At 37.8% G+C, this 17,444-nt stretch overlaps 1 protein-coding gene across 1 annotated transcript in view; it reads left to right on the plus strand.

Annotated features, from left to right (window-relative positions):
* The window catches only part of CDC73 (cell division cycle 73), a 259,032-nt gene that overhangs the window by 227,050 nt on the left and 14,538 nt on the right, over nucleotides 1-17,444 (plus strand). The window lies entirely within an intron of this gene.

The raw sequence follows: 17,444 nt of genomic DNA on the forward strand, positions 1-17,444 counted from the left end.
TGTTTTATTAGATCGATCTGTTCTCTGAGGTTAGACACATATTTTGAAGCAGCTAGGGCAGATTGTGAGAACATTAAATAAAATAATCGTTTTTACGAGCAGCTACCGTTGTTATCAAGTGGCTCTTCTGTGCCAGGCAGTATAGATATCGTGTTAATCCTCACAATAACCTTATGAAGTAGAGAGTCTTATTCCCATTTTACAGGGGAGGACATTTAGGAGGGCTGGAAAAATCATCTAAGTTAGCACAGTGACGGAATCAAAAACAAACTTGATTGCCATGTTTTCCATTTTGCCTTGCTGCCTGTGTATTAGAAAACACATATATTAACAGTTGCCTTGCTCTGAAGTGTGCCCTACCGAATGTGTTGATGATTTAATAGTTAACTTCCAATTGTTTTATGGAAAGAAACCACTGTCCTCGATGAAGACAAAAGTTGACAGTCTCTGATTTAAGTGGCTCTGCTTTCCATGAGATCCACATAGTCTTTTGTGATGGCCAAGGCCAGCTTTCACTGGAAATCCCCAAATTGAAATACAGTTATCAGAGAATGTGGTGTTTTGACTCAGCACAGAAACCCAAAACATTGTGTTTAGTACCTACTAAGATACACCAATCTGATCAACATGATTTTTGATATTTAGATGTTCTTTTACTATATCTGCCTATGTCACTAGGAGATGGCTTCTATTGGTGTCTTTTAGGTAGAAGGGCTGTGGGTAAGTCAGGTCAGCTGCTCAGGCTTCAGTGTGCTTTCTGGTAGGCTTGGGATCTTGTGAATCTCTAGTCTGAACTAGGGCTGACATTCTGCGTTTCTCAATGTCGTCACTTCCTGGCGATGCTCAGGCTCTGATTCGTAGACCACACTTTGTATAGCAGGGGCATAGAGTGAATGCACATCTTCCATCTGATTCAAAATGCCTTCATCCCATAATGCTACATGACTTAACCCATTTATTAAAAAATAATTATTCAGTGCTTGCAATGGACAGATGCCATGCATGACACAGAAGATATATATACATATGAAAAAGTGCAATCTCTATGTATTCTAAATGTGCACTTCTGTAGTGGGAGTAGTGCAGAAAGAGGGGGTCTATTGTTCTTTTTATTCTTGATTGCATTTTTTTTAATTTAAAATAAAAAAAGTTAATTTTGAGAGTAACTTACGTTGTAGTAGGACAGAGAAGCAACACATTACATGTTAAGGCAATAGTATTACTATGACAGCATATGGGGGAGGTCATAAAAAGTCACTCTGGGTTTTTAACTTTATCTGAAAACAAATATAGATACATTAAAGGTTATTTTGGGGGGGAAGGGGAGACATGAATATATTTGGTTTTAAAGTGATAGTTTAGGATTCAGACTGATTAGCAGGTATTAAGTCTGAAGGCAGGTAGCGCAGTTAGAAGGCTGTTTCTATGAACTGGGAAAGTTGAAATTTTAAGAAGGGCTGGATTTTAAGAATCAGCTAGTAATAGGTTGTATGCAAAGAATGAAGAAAAGAGAAAGTCAGGGATGACTCTTAGTTTTCTGGTATGGGCAGTTGAATGGGTGGTCATCCTATTCATTGAATAGAGAAGAAAAGAGGAGGAGATTTGGGAATTTGAAGTGAGGATGGGGCCTCTAAGTTAAAGTGTCCAGTGGGTTGTTGGAGATAGTGTTGTAGGACTTAGGAGAGGTGCCTGGGCTGGAAATATAGGCTATAATGATGATTGAAGCTATGACACTGGTTAAGCTCATCTAAGGAAAATATATATTGTTGAAGCTTTTAGCCAGAGAGCACACATATGGGCTTCAGTGAGTCTTGAACTTTCACAATTTGTATGAAAAAATTAACTTAAAATTTTTTATTTAATTATTTTTTTAATTTCACTATAGTTAACATACAGTGTTATATTAGTTGCAGGTGTACAATACATTGATTCAGGAATTCTATTCATTACTCAGTGCTCATCATTATAAGTGTACTCCTTAATCCCCATCACCTATTTTACCCATCCCTCTACCCACCTCCCCTCTGGTAACCACCAATTTGTTCTCTATAGATAAGGGTCTGTTTCTTGGTTGACTCTCTCTTAAAAAAATTAACTTCTATGTACATTTTTCTGGGGACAGTGATCCTGAGGTTTTATGAAATTTTACCCTGAAAAGTTGAAGAACCATTAGGGTGGAGTATAAAGAGAAATCAGGATGGAACCAGAGACACTAACAAAAAGCTATGTGAAAGAGAAGAATCGAAATCTCAGAACAAAATCCTGGGGGAATGTCAACACGAGGGAAACCTCATCAGATGTTCCTAGGCCCTGAATCTTCAACTGCTTATTTATTTTGCCACATTTTTCCTGGTGTAGAGTCTAGGAAAAGAAAGGTTTGGCATCTGGAAGACTGGGCCACAGACACTGATAGGGTTTGGGGGTAGAAATAACAAATTAAAGGGGAGAGGACTAATGAGCGTTTAGTTGGACTTCAGGCCTAAGGGTTTTCAGAGACACAATTCTTAGACTTTTCTGAAACCTAGAAATGTCCAATTACACCATCAGTAAAGAAAATTAATAAATATAATCCCTTTAGGATAGAGAATTCTTGTCCATGGAACATGTAATTGCTTTTTATTCATCAGGCTATATGGGATAAAATGAAAGCAGAGTCCAGCATTGGCTTCACCTGGTAAAATTAAGATAAAGGATCAAATGTCTTTTCAAGTACAAATAGAATATTCATTTTTAATTCATGTTCTTTGCAAATACGTTATATTTTGAAAGGTTTTCACACCAATTGGACTAAGAACAATTCAATCTTGATCCTGTATCTGTTTTTTTTTTTAAATTAACACTTAACACTAGCGACACTTTAACATTTTCCCCACAACTGAATTTGCTACTTTTCTTTATAGATTTAGGGCAGAAACTCAGGAACTTTGTTACAGAGTGCTAAAAAATAGATGATACCAGTAATCAGGAAAGAGAAGGCATGAGGCTCTCTACCACCAACAGTATTCTGACTGGAGTATTTACTCATTGGTCAAATACTGTATTTCTACTTTCATCAATCATCTTTGTGTTGGTAACTGTATTAGTTTTCTACTGCTGTATAACAAATTAGCCCCAAACCCAGTGTTTTAAAGCAAGCAGTTATCTCATGGTTTCCTTGTGTCAGGAGTGGCTTAGCTGGGTGATTCTGGCTTGAGGTTTCTTGTGAGGTAGCAGTTTAGGTGGAGGTTGGGGCTGCAGTCATATGACAGCTTCATGTGACCTAAAGATCTGATTCCAAGATGGCTGATTTGCATGGCTGTTGGCAGGAGGCCTTAGTTTCTTGTCATGTGAATTTCTCTGTAGGATTTCTTGAGTGTCTTCATGGCACAACAGTGAGCTTCCTCCAAATTGAGGGATCAAGGAAAGCAAGATGGAAGTCTTAAATGTCTTTTATGACCTAGCTTGGAAGTTACACTGTCATTTCTGCAACATCCTATTAGTTACCAATGTCTGTTTTATGCAATGTGGGAAACTATATCAGCCTATGAATACCAAGAAGCAGAGCTTGTTGGGGCCCCTTATGGAGGCTGGCTATCAGAGTAATGAATTCTATTGTTTTTTAACAAGTGTTCTCCTAGAGATTATAAATTACTTTAAAATAATCATCACTACTGCTACCACCACTGAGCATGCTGCTTTATCCCCCCCCCAGTTTTATTGAGATATAATTGCCATATAACATTGTATAATTTTAAGGCATACAACATAATGATATGATATATGCATATATTGTGAAATGATTACCACATTAAATTTACTTAACATCCATCACCCTAGCATGCTGCTTTAGAGATATGTCAAAGATCTACTCAATCACTAATACAACTGAGACACAGTTAGGTTTGGAATAAAGCTATTGTCAATAACAACACTTTAGCCATGAAGAGCAATAATATCTATGCATTTTTACTTCAATTTTTAACATAGTGATCTCTACATTGGGAGCCTTAGGTCTCATTGTGAGTCAGCTTTAATGGATGGTAGCACCAGGTAAAGTGGGTTCAGCAGAATAGTTAATGGATATATTTTCAGTAGATTGAATTTGGCAAGGTATCAGTTGCTTTTAGTCAAGAATTTCTCCCCATGAGGATTAAGTCTTTGTTTCATGGAAAATTACTCCATCTCTTCCTAATCCATACAGCCTATAAAGGCTAGTCTGTGAAAAGTATTTATGTACACAGAGTTTCACGACGCTTTAAAAAGTCTTCCATTTCCCTTCCTGCTTTTTGAGGGCTTCCAAAAATGCCATTCCTTATTCAAACATAACTAAATTCTAAGGCAAGTTGTGCCAAATTGTAAACTTAGATTTGATGTAGGTTGTGAACTTAACAAGATGCTTTTTGAATGTCCCAAGAACGGTTAATAAAGACATGAAGTACATAAGGGAAACTCAAAATAGAATGTGGTCTAGGTCAGTGTTAGACCTCATTCTAGACTCTCTGTCTAGCAGCTACTTCCTGCAGCTCTCTTGGGCCACATTCTGTAAACATGGGAGTCACTGCCACAAACTGGGAATGTATGATATTTCCAACAGGGTGGATTCCATCCTTCTGGATACAGAGAAAGGAGTTAATTAACCCGAGAGTAGAGGGAGATGTTTTCTGAGGTTATTGCTAGCCTTTATGTTACTGAAGATGAAGGATTACTCTTTTGAAATTTAGAAAGAAATTTGGGTTATGGTCTTATTGTAGCTTTTTGTTCTGTCAGAAGACTTAAGTGCTAGTTATATTTGAGAACAGTTTGATTTTACCACCTGAGGAATAAGTCAAGAAGAAGGGAAATTTAAAATGGGCTATCTAGGGGGGATAGCAGGCTTAACTAAATCACTAACTCTCCAGTGACTCTGCTTGTATTGATTCTGAAAACCAGAACTGCAACTAAATTTGCTTTAACTTCAAATTATTATACAGAAATTCATACCTGTTTTTATCCCTTTACTGATAAAATAATGCAAACATGCCTCTTAAATTCTAATGGGAAACTGATTCCCTCTTTGAAGAATTTATTGCCCATTTTGTGGGTAGGATATTTGTACAATTCTCAGAAAACGTTACCTTAGTGATTCTTAGAGCATACTGATAAAGTAGAGAAGTGGCAAGCAGGAGCTCTCCCATCTGTACCTGCAGGTAATTTAATCAAGTCACATATACTAATAGATAAGGAACTGCATGAGTTAAATATTCATTGAATGAGTGGATAAGAGTTTTAAGGAAACTGTTGTCTAAAAAAGGCAAATAAGATATGCACAAAAATACTTCTAAATGCTAAAAGATCATTATACAACTTTGTGATAATTCCCCAAAAGAAATACTTTCTTTCAGTTGGAGAAATCTGGGAGTAATTCAGACAGCTTGGGCATGTGGAACCTTTCTCTAGAAATATTCCATAGCTAAAAACATTTATACATCCCTGCCCTTTAGAGCCCAGGATATTCCCCAAGGTTGGATAAAATCAGTAAGGTGAAGTGAGAGACCTGTAGTTTCCAAAGCGCTAGTGAGGACATCACCGAAACGGTCAAGATCCACCGTGGGTAGAGAGGTACAGGATGTGAGAGGAGGTGGTGGATAGGGAATGAAGAGGACACAAGTTCAGTTCTCAGCCATGCCTCATTGGTCAAATGGGTCTAATGAAGGTGATGTATGTGAAAGTACCTGGCATGATGCTGGTCAGGTTGCCGTGCTTAATGATGGAATAGTGCCTACATTAATAAATCGGCTCTGAATCAATGTTGGGAATCTGGAAAGAATGGAATAATAAGGAAAGACCAAAGGAACAAATACCATTAAGAGTGTGAACAAGGTTCACAGAAGTGAGCTAGTGGAAAGGATCAATAGAAGCTGTGGTCCTTTCAGACTTTTTCTTTTACACATTAGACCTCTCGTAACCTAGCTCCTCTTTTTCACGAATGCTTTTCATGCTCTCCATAATTCTTCTTGTACATAAATCTGATGCCTGGCCATGATGCACACTCACTGTTAGAAGACTGCTCTCCAGCAAGTCGTGACACATTTGCTTTCCCCGTTTGAACTATCCGCATACAGAAAGTATCGTTTTTCTCCAAATCTCTTTATGCCAGTTGCACCTGAAATTATGTAGGTTAGTTTCACCTGAAATTATGTAGGTTATTTAAATATAACATAAACTGATGAAATGTAAATGCAAAAAGATGGGAACATTATTTCCATGAAAATTTAAGTTGAATGATGTGTAGAGATGCAATAAAATGTAATTGCTAAAAAGGATGGCTCTCCAAGTAGATGTGGGTGAGAGAAACATAAAGGATTGAAAAAAATACTGAAACATTCTGCACTTGGGTTTGTTTGGTTGGTTTGGTTTGTTTTGTGTGAGGCAGAATCATGGCGAGCATACAACAGGAGCCAGACCTGACTGAGTGGAAATCTGCTTCATCCACTAGGCAGCTGGGTGACTCTCAATTCCTGTTTCCTCATCTGTAGAATAGAGATAATAAATAGCCCCAATTTCAATCAGTGTGGCTGCAGTGGTGAGGTCTGGGAAGAGCCCAAATACAAGGCAGATTCCAGTCATCTCCCTGTGGAGTTCCAGACATTGTTTCCTCCACCAGGCACAACGATGCATGGCCAACACTCAAAAGTATGGCCAACCAAGGAAGCTCACCTGAGCTGCTTTGCTGTCTGCAGCTTTGATTGGGGTTTCATGACAAAGGTGTGGTTAATTAAGTAACTGGCCGCACAGTTGAACTCAAGTCTCCCAGCCCCTCTCTGCTACTCGTAGTTTGGGCTACTATCTCCTGGCTCAAAGCCCCAACCCTCTTATCACATAGGTGGTCTTTGTGACATGGCCAGCCCCTGTTCTGAGTCATTTCCTTAGCAGAAACTATTCTGGGGTGCACCATGAATCATCTCATTACCATAAACTATGAGGGCTCCCCAAAAATAATAAGGACACTCTTCTCACTTGTTCTAGTCCAAGAATTTGGAGGCTATTTCCCAGGCACCAGGGACAAAGGCTGGCTGAATGCACTATTGTACAGTGGCTTAAAGAGTTAATGTCTGAAAAGCACTTAGAACAGTGCAGACACGTAGGAAACACTGTATCAATGTTTGCTAAGGAAGTGATACATTCTCACTGAACTTTGAAGATGCCAAACCAAAATTCATCTATTTACTGAATATTGATATCTTTTATTTATTTATTTATTTATTTATTTATTTATTTATTTATTTATTTATAAAATTTTATTTTATTATGTTATGTTAGTCACCATACAATACATCATTAGTTTTTGATGTAGTGATCCATGATTCATTGTTTTCGTATAACACCCAATTCTCCATGCAGTACGTGCCCTCCTTAATACCCATCACTGGGCTAGCCCATCCCCCCACCCCACCCCCCCTCTAAAACCCTCAGTTTGTTTCTCAGAGTCCATAGTCTCTCATGGTTCGTCTCTCCCTCCGATTTCCCCCCCTTCATTTTTCTCTTCCTTCTCCTAATGTCGTCCATGCTATTCCTTATGTTCCACAAATAAGTGAAACCATATGATAATTGACTTTCTCTGCTTGACTCATTTCACTTAGCATAATCTTCTCCAGTCCCATCCATGTTGATGTAAAAGTTGGGTAGTCATCCTTTCTGATGGCTGAGTAATATTCCATTGTATATATGGACCACATCTTCTTTATCCATTTGTCTGTTGAAGGGCATCTTGGCTCTTTCCACAGTTTGGCTATTGCAGACATTGCTGCTATGAACATCGGGGTGCATATGGCCCTTCTTTTCACTACATCTGTGTCTTTGGGGTAAATACCCAGTAGTGCAATTGCTGGGTCATAGGGTAGATTTATTGATATCTTTTAGAAATAACTCTTGGGTATAATAGCATCAGACAAAAGGACTTTTGTTGTATTCTTTGTGTTGTTTTTCTTTTAGGTCCTTTTTTAAAATCTAGAAAGCATAATGAGCTATAATTTTATGCCAATAAACTATGTTGGAAACTATGTGGAGTGAAACCTACAGCAACAGATAGGCTGCCAGGAGATTGGGATTTTAGTCATAGCTTTGTTTTTGATTAATTGTTTGACTTTAGGAAATTCCTAACCTCCTTGAACCTCAGTTTTCTTTATCAGCATTGGTCTTCTACTTGCTTAGGGATCATTTGGCACCAAAATCTTTCTTTCATGAAAGATACATTTTTTTTCCTTATCTCTACACTCCTTCTCCCTTTGGCCTCCTGTCCACCAGGTTTTTCTAATTTTAATATATTTTTTTTAAAGTAATGAGTTTCATTTAGATCATTTCCCACAAAACGTTGTCTTGTGGGAAAGTCAATATTCTATTCATTTGATGTTATTACTCATATTATTGTTAGTATAACGATTATTCAGGTCACTGATGTCTGCAAGTAATAGGAATCACAGCATCATTATGATAATGGTAAATGTTAAATGAGATAATGAAAATGCCATGTGCTGGTAAAATTTGATGGCTAGAACATGTTTTTATCCTGTTTTCACTGTTGTTTTTTTTTTTTTAATCATTTGTCTAAATATTTTTTACTCAATGCTGACTTAATATAAATTTATAGCTAGCATTTATTGATAGTAAGATACATGTAAGACTCTATTCCCAAGATAGATTAAGACAGAAACCTAATATCTATAACTAGATCTACATTTATATCTGTATCTATTATCTATTTAGCTATCAACAGCTAGCTAGTTATAAACAACTATATATAAAAAGACCAGTAGGATGAACAAAGCATGAAAAAATCATATAAAACTCATTGATGATAATAAAGAAAAGATGTTACTTGAGTGAAAGACATTTTTATGTTCTTCATTTTTTTAAATTCTTTATTTAAATTCAATGTAGTTAACATATAGTGTATTATTAGTTTCAGGGGTAGAATTTAGTAATTCATCAGTTACATATAACATCCAGTGCTCATTCCATCAAGTGCCCTCCTTAATGCCCATCACCCAGTTACTCCATCTACCCACCCACCTCCCCTTCAGCAACCCTCAGTTTGTTCCCTATAGTTGAGGCTCTTATGGTCTGCCTCCCTCTCTGTTTTTATTTTTCCTTCAGAAAGAACATAACATTAAAAATATTCGTGGGATGCATGGGTGACTCTGTTGGTTGAATGTCGAACTCTTGATTTCAGCTTGGGTATGATCTCAGGGTCCTGGGATCGAGCCCTGCATTACACTCTGTGAGAAACGGGGAGTCTGCTTGAGGATTCTCTCTCTCCCTCTGCCCCCCCAAAAAACATGTCTCAAGGTAGCCCTTAACCAAAGGCAAACACTGCACTTTTGATATCACACAGAAAGAATTTGACTTATATTTTCTAAGTAGTTCATAGTACATTGGCTGTTTTATTACATAGTTAATAGATTTTTAAAAGAACGATGTAGAATAGATATAGTTTGAAATAATTATAAAAAGCCAAACTATCAGCAGATCTTAACAAGACTCTAATGCTGAATGAGGAAGCAGAAATACAAAAAAATGGATATAGAACTTAATTTTTGCATAGAATGTAGCAGATGTTCATAGTATGACTGTGGCATTAAGGAAAAGTTAAATTATGTTTATGGTCTTTGTAGAAAACACATTTTTGGCAAGGTATCTGTAAAAAATGATTTGAAAAACCCTTTGTTTAAAATTTTTGTTTTATTGGTAAACTCCTTTTATCTGGAAAATTAATTTATACAAAGCATCTCATTCTCTAACAGTGCCAGGCCATGGAAGGGAGATGTACCTATCACGTGAAGGAAAAAACGCTATGATCAGGAAACTGGGGCCACTTATGCAACTTTGTTGTATTGGATCCAGCTTCTAAATTTCCCTGAATCCAGCTTTTCTTAGATGTAAAATAGAGATGGCGAAGTCTGCTTCCCAGGATTATTGTGAAATCAAATGAGACCCAATATATGAAATCATCTAGTACTCACTTACAAAACAGGAGCCTGTAATAAAGGTTCTTTAAAAATAATTTACTGTTGTTATTTGAAGTCTAAAAAGCCTCAGAACCATTTAATTTTCCTAAACCATTATGGGCTGGTGATCCAACAGGTTTTGAGTTTTTAGAAAAAAGCAAACTATCGGTAACAGGGCCAAATGCTGAAGGAGGGAGGAAGGAGGATTTAGCAATTGTTGGTGATTTTTAAGAGGGCAATTTCATGAGTGGTGAGGATAGAGGCCAGATTGCAGGGATGTGAGTATCAACAAGGAGTTCGATTCAAGCAGCTGGGCAGAGAAGGAGAAGAAAGGGAAATAGGGTAGAAGCCTGAAGGCTTTAGGCAAGGGATTTTTTTTTTTTTTCCAGATTGGGAGGAGATGACATCCTTAAATTTCTTGAAGGTCAGCAAGAATAAAGAGGAAGACAGTGGAAAGAGTATAGATAGAAGAATCAGGTCTGTTTTCAGATCTGGCTTACTTACTAATTCAGTGTTACCTTGGGCACCATCCTTAGCCCCTCCGAGTCCCTGTGATATGGAGGTGCTAATACTATCCTTATCTCCTCCATGACTTTTGGGTGAAGATCATTTGTAGTAAAGCCAGTAAAAACACCTTGAAACCTATAGGGCATGTTATCATACAAAATAAGTATAAATCTTTTCAGAAGATGGCTTCTCTATGTCCAAGGTGCTTACCTTTATGGCGGGTGCTATGAAAATGTTCTTTGGCTGCTTGTAAAGGGCACTCTTGGAGAAGTGTTTATTGAACTGAATTGCACTAACATGGCAAATACACTTTTAGATTACAAGGCAAATCATTCCTCCCCGTTTGTAAGCTAAGAGCCCTTCCCCAGTTCTCTGGACATTCTGCCTTGGTTCTTGTTTTCATTACTCACCAACTGCTGTGTGGCCTGTCAGTTCTGTGTTCTTCATCTCACACACTTTAACCATATCTCTCAGCAATTTTCTGTCTGGAAAAATTGCCTGTTCTTTGTTTTCGTCGAGGTAAAACGGTAACCACTTAAGGCCCATTTACACAAGGAGAAAAAAAGACTGTTTAGAAACCTGGTGTCAAATATGGCTTTTTCAAACCATGTTGTGTTTTGAGCACTGTAATATCAACAGAGTCAAAAGTTGATTTTTTTTTTTTTTTGAGTACACAGACTGTGAAAGATCTTCTGGAGTCTGAGCTTTAAATATAACCCCTTAAATTCTGATTGAGTTTGTTTTTCAGCTCTTGAATTTATTTTTGGCACAGTATATACTATGTGGGGCCAAGGAAAAAAGACATTTTCCAAGAATTGTAGATCCCCAACAAGAATCTAAGCACCTCAGAAGGAAAAACTCCACAAAGATTTTTACCAGTTTATTCTCTGATTTAAAGATTTATTCCTCAACCAGCATCATTCTACACCTGGGGAGATAAAGATGAGCAAGGCATTATGCTGTTCTTCTTTTTTCTTTATTTTTTAAAAGATTTTATTTTTTATTTGGGAGAGAGAGAAACATATGAGAGAGAGTATAGAGTGGGGAGGGACAGAAGGAGAGGAAGAAGCAGGCTTCCCACGGAGCAGGGAGCCTGATTCAGGGCTGGATCCCAGAACCCGGAGATCGTGACCTGAGCCGAAGGCAGATGCTTAGCCAACTGAGCCACCCAGGCGCCCCGGCATTATATTGTTCTTAATGAACTTTGGCATATAGGAAAATAATTGCGATTCAGAATGGTGACTGTTAGGACGGAGTTGTCTGTACAATCTAGTGGTCACAGAAACCTTGCAGGGGAGCTGACGTGGTCAGTGGTCAGCTGTGAGAAATAAATGGTGGCATCTCACACACTGCTTGGCAGGTCAGAGGCTTTGGACAAGTTGGCAGCTACTGCTACCAATGTAAGGGAGGGAGCCCAGAAGGGCAGTGTGATCAGAATAACTTTCTGTTTTGTCTTGGGGCTTTAATCTTGATTCATCTTTCTTTACAGCTTGATTGGAGTAAAAGTGACATATAATAAACTGCACATATCTAGGTACATTTTGACATATTTATGTGCTTGTCAAATAACCACCACAATCAAGGTAATGAACATGCCCACTCCCCCACACATTTCCTTGTGTCCCTTTGTAAGCCTTCCCTTTTGTCCCTTTTCTCTCCCCTTCTCAAGGAACCACAGATCTGCTTTCTGTCACTGTGGATTAGTTTGCACTTTCTAGAATTTCACATAGAGAGAATCATATACTATGCAATCTTTTTGTCTGGCTTCTTTCACTCACCATAATTATTTTGATATTCACCCATGTCGTTATCCGTATCAATATTTCACTTCTTTACTTTTTTTTTCCTTTTTTAGCTTAGTAGTGTTTCACTGTATGGATATGCCACACTTTTGTTTTTCCATTTATCTGTTGACAGACATTTGGATTGTTTCCAGTTTTTGGCTACTGAATCTGAAGTTGTGAATATTCTTATACAAGCTTTTATAAGGGCATATACTTTCATTTCTCTTGGGTAAATATCTGGAAGTGGATTGACAAGATCAAAAGGTATATATAGGCTTAAGTTTTTTTTAAGATTTTGTTTATTTATTTATTTATTTGACAGACAGAAAGAAAGAGAGCACAAGTAGGCAGAGCGGCAGGCAGAGGGAGGAGAAGCAGGCCTCCTGCTGAGCGGAGAGCATGGACTCGGAGCCTGATCCCAGGACTCTGGGATCATGTCCTGAACTGAAGGAAGACGCTTAACCACTTAATTTTTAAAGAAACTGCAACATTGTTTTCCAAAGTGGTTGTACCTTTTTATATTCCCACTAGTATTACATGAGACTTTTAGCTCCTCTGTATCCTTGCCAACACTTGTTATAGTTTGTCTTTTTAAAAAATTTCAGCTATTCTAGGGCACCTGGGTGGCTCAGATAAGGTTAAGCGTCTGCCTTCAGCTCAGGTCATGATCCCAGGGTCCTGGGATCGAGCCCCGCATCGGGCTCCTGGCTCTGCGGGGAGCCTGCTTCTCCATCTCCCTCTGCCTCTCCCCCTGCTCGTGCTGTCTCTCTCTCTCTGTATCTCTGTGGCTCAAATGAATAAATAAAATCTTTAAAAAAAAATAAAAATTTCAGGTATTCCAAAAGATGTATAGTGGTATCGCATTGTGGTTCTATTTTGCATTTTCCTAACAACTAGTGATATTGAACATCTTTTCATGTACCAGTAGCCATTCATATATCTTCTTTGTTGATGTGTCTGTTCAGATCTTTTGCCCATTAAAAAAATTAGGCTATTTCTTATTATTGGGCTTTAAGAGGTCTTTGTATATTCTGGGTATAAGTCTTTTATCAGACCTATAATTTTTTTTCTTTATTTTATTTTATTAAAATTTTTTTTAAAATTTTATTTTATTATGTTATGTTAGTCACCATACATTACATCATTAGTTTTTGATGTAGTGTTCCATGATTTCATTGTTTGCGTATAACACCCAGTGCTCCATGCAATATGTGCCCTCCTTAATACCCAACACCGGGCTAACCCATCCCCCCACCCCTCTCCCCTCTAAAACCCTCAGTTTGTTTCTCAGAGTCCATAGTCTCTCATGGCAGACTTATGATTTGCAAATAGTTTTTCCTGGTTTGTGACTTTTCATTGTCTTAACAGTGTCTTTCAAAGAGCAGAAGTTTTTAATTTTGATTAAGTTGAATTTACCAATTTGTTCTTTTTTAAATTAGCTTTACTGATGTATATATGACATACAAAGTTGCACATATTTAATATGTACAATTTGATGAGTTTGGACACATGCAAACATCTGTGATACCATCACCACAGTCCAGGTGATAGACACATTTAACACCTCCTGGAGTCTCTGTGGGTCCTTTTGCTTTACGTTGTTTTGTTTGTGGTAAGAACACTTAACATGAGCTCTATCCTCTTCTCAAATTTTGAAGCTCAAAATGCTGTATTGTTGAGTATAGGCACTGCACAGTTGTACAGCAGATCTCTGTAACTTATTCATGTAGCATAACTGAAACTTTATACCCATTGAATAATAGCTCCTCATTTCCCCTCTTTCCAGGCCCTGGCAACCACTATTATATTCTCTGCTTCCAAGAGTTTGATTATTTTAGATTCCTCATATAAATGGAACTATGCAGATATCATCTGTGACTGGCTTATTTCAGTTACTCTATGTCCTTCACATTCATCCATGTTGTCACAAATGGCAGGATTTCCTTCCTTCTTAAGGCTGAATAATATACCATTTTATGCATATAATACATTTTCTCTATCCGTTCATCCATCGATGAACATTTAGGTTACTTCCATATCTTGGCTACAGTGAATAATGTTGCAGTGACCATGGGAATGCAGGTATCTCTTCAAGATACTGATTTCAATTATTTTGGATGTATACCCAGGAGTGGATTGCTGGATAAGGAAGTTTTTGACGAATCTTCATACTCTTTTCCATAGCTGCTTCAAGTTTGTTTTTTTAGGGATTAGCGTTTTTGTATATGTAAAAAAGCTTTGTCTAAGCCAAGATCACAGAGTTTTCTCTTATATTGTCTTCTAAAAGTTCTATTGGTTTAGGTTTTAAATTTAAGTTTGTGATCCATTTTGAATTAATGCTTATATTTGTTGAGGTATAGATTGAATTATTTTTTTCTTTGGATATCCAATTGTTTTTAGCCCTATTTATTGGAAAAGACCATCCTTTCTCCATGGTAGAAGGTAGAGGAGGGGAGGGACTGTAAAGTATCCTCCAAACTGAGAAGGCACTTTGAGACTGAAAGATGAAGGAGGTAACTTCATACAGTTTACACAGAGTTTTACTCGGGATAACTTACTGACAGGAAGGATTGGGCAGACGACAATCCAGACCTCTGCAGCTATTCTCCACAAAGTCCAGACCTTGGTCTACAGGTTTTATAGAGTGAAGGGATGCCCAGGAGGGGCACTGTAGTGAGATCAGAGGGTTTGTATGCACCTAGTTGACAGCTAACATTCAGTTAGATCTCGTGGTGCCCCACCTGTGCATCAGTGGGGGGAAAGACTATGTTATCTCTAACAGATTCATGGGAGGCCAAAGCAAGCCTCTCTACCTTCTAGACGTGGGGGTATTTCTAAGGTATGTATATGAATCTCCAAGGGGCCTGGAACATGTAGCCCCAAGAGAGGTCATCGAGTGGACAAGAACAAGATGGAAGGCCAAGGATGGAGTCAGTATTGTCAGCCTTCTTACCTCCACCCCTGACGTCTTTATGGCCAGTACAATCTTTTACATGCCATTTTTCTGTGATGCCCCTACAGCCAGATATCAGGAAGTGACTTGCATCCTTATGCCACAGCAATAATATAGACAAAAGTGTGAGATTAATATACCTGTAAGACAAAATATTTGGAATTATGCTTTCCCAGTGACCTTGTAAAGAGGTGAGCCATCTAGTGAAGGCATTAGCAAAAGAGAGCTTCTTTACACGATCAATAACTTTTTGTGTATGGGACACTTAAGTTCAGCATTCTTTAGACCCAGCAGTCAGAGTGATTGTGAATTTCAACTTAAGTGGTGACAGGGAGATGTTACCTGAGGCAACAGGGAGGGACATCACCAATGTGAGGCTAAGGGCAATAAGACAAACATTTTAAAGGCAATAAATATGGTAAATCTTCATTTAGTAACAACCCAGTAGCTGTTTGGACCCCATGAACCACTACCATCCTGGCTTTTCACCATTACTCATTCTTGAGGGATGGGGTAACAACACTCTAGCTACTTCCTGCTGGAAAGTGGCATAGATTAGGATTTGAGGAATGAAACTGCCTTCCATCCAGTTATAGATACTACCTAGTACGAGGTTGAGCCCCCATCCTTCATAGAGCCATTGTTTCAGAACTCTCATGTATAGTCTTAGATAGCATCTCATTTCACATTTTGTAACCAGGTCACTTCAGCTAAACAGTTGTCTCATTTCAGGAGGCAGTCCCACAGGTGGGCTTTCAAAGTCAGGCCTTTAGGTAGAAAATTAGCCGGATATGCAAGGAAACCAGAAGAATTCAAGATCCAGCCCAGTTTTATATGTAAACAAGAGACATTCAAGGACAGTTCATCAGAACTCGAATCTAACACCCATAAAAGTGTGTTACTGAAACACAGTTTTTTTTTCTCTTTAAAGTCACCCTCATTTCCATCAAAGATAGCCAAACTAAGACGAATCTGTTTGTGAAACAAGTTCAGTTTTAAAAAACTTGGTCTAATTATTTACATAAGTACAGCAAGAATAGTGGCTGGCCATATAGGCTCTTTTAAATCAGCTTTGCTGGAACTTTCCATAAGGAATTTCAGATTAAACATTTAACAGCCTTTTGAGGCTAAGAACCAAGAGAAATACTTGTCATCAGATTTGCCTGCAATACTATACATTTGGGTTACTTCCTTTCTTCTCCAGGTCCCCAAAATATTCTGAGATTCCTGAGCCTGCCAGGAAGTGACCTTCCTTACTCACCTGGTAAGGCCCCTAGGAACCATGTAAGTTAGGTACCAGGCTGATTTTTCAAGGGGCTTCATTAGCTCCACAAAGTCAACCTTAGCTCCTTAAAGCTACCTGGTCATGTCTGAGTCTATGCATGCCTCTCTCAAATATGACATTCTGGTCAAAGCCTTGGTAATATGACCAATGTTTCCAATGGTGTCCTGTTATAGGACCACAGATTCTTACCGAACTTAAGCAAATAACTGTAATTGCCATGAAAATAAGAATACTCCTCTCCTGCTCCATCAGCCCCTCCCCCTCCTCAAATAAGTAAATAAATCTTAAAAAAATATAAAAGAAAGAATACTCACTGAGAGTTTCCAAATTTTGGAGACCAGGTAGGGAGAAAAAGATAACTCTTTCCTTAAATCTGGAGGAGTAAACATTAGAGAACTAGGAATGTTTTAAACAAGAGTCAAAAAACTATAATCATTTTCCTCAATTCATTCAGTCTTGTGTTAATAATTCTTGTTCTGTTTGAATGCAGTTTTCCATTAGTTCTGGAAATTCTTATTCAGCTTGGTTTTATGATCCTCAGGTATAAGAAACCTGTATTTGTCAAAAGTTCTCTCCATGAATCTTCTTGAAGATGAAACACATTTAGCAAAAGCATCAGAACAATAACTGTAAATGACAAAAGACTCAAAAATGGCCTTGGTTGAAGATCTGATGAAAGTTCATTATAATGCAATTGACAAGAAAATTTGTTTATTTTCTGTGACATACACTTCAGTAATTAGAATTACAAGTGATGACATTATACCAGGACATATCAAAATCTTAGGAACTTTATATGATTTCTAGAATAGTTATAGAATTCTTCCAGATAATATAACCTAAGAAGGTTTATCATCACTTATTTGACGTTACTTCCCATGTAGCTTGACATACCAAGACTAATTAATCAAGAACTTCATTTAGAATTTGAATTTGGGGAAGTTTGTTAAAAA

The sequence above is a fragment of the Mirounga angustirostris genome, unplaced genomic scaffold, assembly GCF_029215605.1.
Source record: "Mirounga angustirostris isolate CCGP_5_RB_7025 unplaced genomic scaffold, mMirAng1.0.hap1 SCAF_6, whole genome shotgun sequence".
NCBI lineage: Eukaryota > Metazoa > Chordata > Mammalia > Carnivora > Phocidae > Mirounga > Mirounga angustirostris.